General features: G+C 33.8%; 1 pseudogene; it reads left to right on the top strand.

Annotated features, from left to right (window-relative positions):
- The first annotated feature begins 795 nt into the window (after positions 1-795).
- On the top strand, positions 796-1,677 carry LOC115896105 (annotated as a pseudogene).
- The last annotated feature ends 648 nt before the right edge of the window (positions 1,678-2,325 follow it).

Raw genomic sequence — 2,325 nt, 5'->3', positions numbered from 1 at the left:
TAGACATAATAGATACAATAGATATAGGTATAAAATATAGACAGATACAATAGATATAGATATAAATATAGACATAATAGATATAGGTAAAAATATAGACATATTAGATATAATAATTATAGGTATAAAATATAGACATAATAGATATAATAGATATAGGTATAAAATATAGACATAATAGATATAGATATAAAATATAGACAAAATAGATTTAATAGATATAGTTATAAAATATAGACATAATAGATATAATAGATATAGGTATAAAATATAGACATAATACATATCGGTATAAAATATAGACATAATAGATATAATAGTTATAGGAATAAAATATAGACATAATTGAAATAGTTATAAAATATAGACAAAATAGATATAAAAGATATAGGTATAAAATATAGACATAATAGATATTATAGATATAGTTATAAAATATAGACATAGTAGATATAATAGATATATATATAAGATATAGACATAATAGGTATAATAGATATAGGTATAAAATATAGACATAATAGATATTATAGATATAGGAATAAAATATAGACATAATTGAAATAGGTATAAAATATAGACAAAATTGATATAAAAGATATAGGGATAAAATATAGACATAATAGATATAATCAATATAGGTATAAAATATAGACATAATAGATATAATAGATACAGATATAAAATACAGACATAATAGATATAATAGGTATAGGTATGAAATATAGACATAATAGATATAATAGACATGTGTATAAGATATAGACATTAGCTTCTTCTCCGAGAAAACACCAAATGGCGGATGACGCCGGTTCAGCGGGGTGGTCCGGAGGCCCTGGTGGCCCTGGGATGGGGAACCGCGGTGTCTTCCGCAGAGGTTTCGACAGTGGCATCCGGGGCCGGGGTCGCGGCCGAGGACGGGGTCGGGGCCGAGGCCGCGGAGCTCGCGGAGGCAAGGCCGAGGATAAGGAGTGGATGCCCGTCACCAAGCTGGGCCGCTTGGTCAAGGACATGAAGATCAAGTCCCTGGAGGAGGTCTACCTCTTCTCTATGCCCATTAAGAAATCTGAGATCATTGACATTTTCTTGGGGGCCTCTCTCAAAGATGAGGTTTTGAAGATTATGCCGGTGCAGAAGCAGACCCGTGCTGGTCAGCGCACCAGGTTCAAGGCGTTTGTTGCTATCGGGGACTACAATGGCCACGTCGGCCTGGGTGTTAAGTACTCCAAGGAGGTGGCCACCGCCATCCGTGGGGCCATCATCCTGGCCAAACTCTCCATTGTCCCGGTGCGCAGAGGCTACTGGGGGAACAAGATCGGCAAGCCCCACACCGTCCCTTGCAAGGTGACAGGCCGCTGTGGCTCTGTGCTGGTGCGCCTCATCCCTGCACCCAGGGGCACTGGCATCGTCTCAGCGCCTGTGCCCAAGAAGCTGCTCATGATGGCTGGTATTGATGACTGCTACACCTCAGCCCGGGGCTGCACTGCCACCCTGGGCAACTTCGCCAAGGCCACCTTTGATGCCATCTCTAAGACCTACAGCTACCTGACCCCTGACGTGTGGAAGGAGACTGTGTTTACCAAGTCTATCTATCAGGAATTCACTGACCACCTTGTCAAGACCCACACCAGAGTCTCCGTGCAGTGGACCCAGGCTCCAGCTGTGGCTACAACATAGGCTTTTTATACAGAAAAATAAAGTGAATTAAGCCTGTTAAAAAAAAAAAAGGATATAGACTTAATAGATACAATAGATATAGGTATAAAATATAGACAGATACAATAGATATAGATATAAAATATAGACATAATAGATATAGGTATAAAATATAGACATATTAGATATAATAATTATAGGTATAAAATATAGACATAATAGATATAATAGATATAGGTATAAAATATAGACATAATAGACATACATATAAAATATACACAAAATAGATTTAATAGATATAGGTATAAAATATAGACATAATACATATAATAGATATAGGTATAAAATATAGACATAATACATATCGGTATAAAATATAGACATAATAGATTTAATAGATATAGTTATAAAATATAGACATAATAGATATAATAGATATAGGTATAAAATATAGACATAATAGATATCGGTATAAAATACAGACATAATAGATTTAATAGATATAGTTATAAAATATAGACATAATAGATATAATAGATATAGGTATAAAATATAGATATAATAGATATAGGTATAAAATACAGACAAAATAGATATAGGTATAAAATTTAGATATAGATATAATAGATATAGGTATAAAATATAAACATAATAGATATTATAGAGATG

Source organism: Rhinopithecus roxellana, unplaced genomic scaffold (assembly GCF_007565055.1).
Source record: "Rhinopithecus roxellana isolate Shanxi Qingling unplaced genomic scaffold, ASM756505v1 contig489, whole genome shotgun sequence".
Taxonomy (NCBI): domain Eukaryota; kingdom Metazoa; phylum Chordata; class Mammalia; order Primates; family Cercopithecidae; genus Rhinopithecus; species Rhinopithecus roxellana.
Note: the sequence above shows the minus strand (reverse complement) of the source record. Positions and strands in the feature narration are given on the sequence as shown.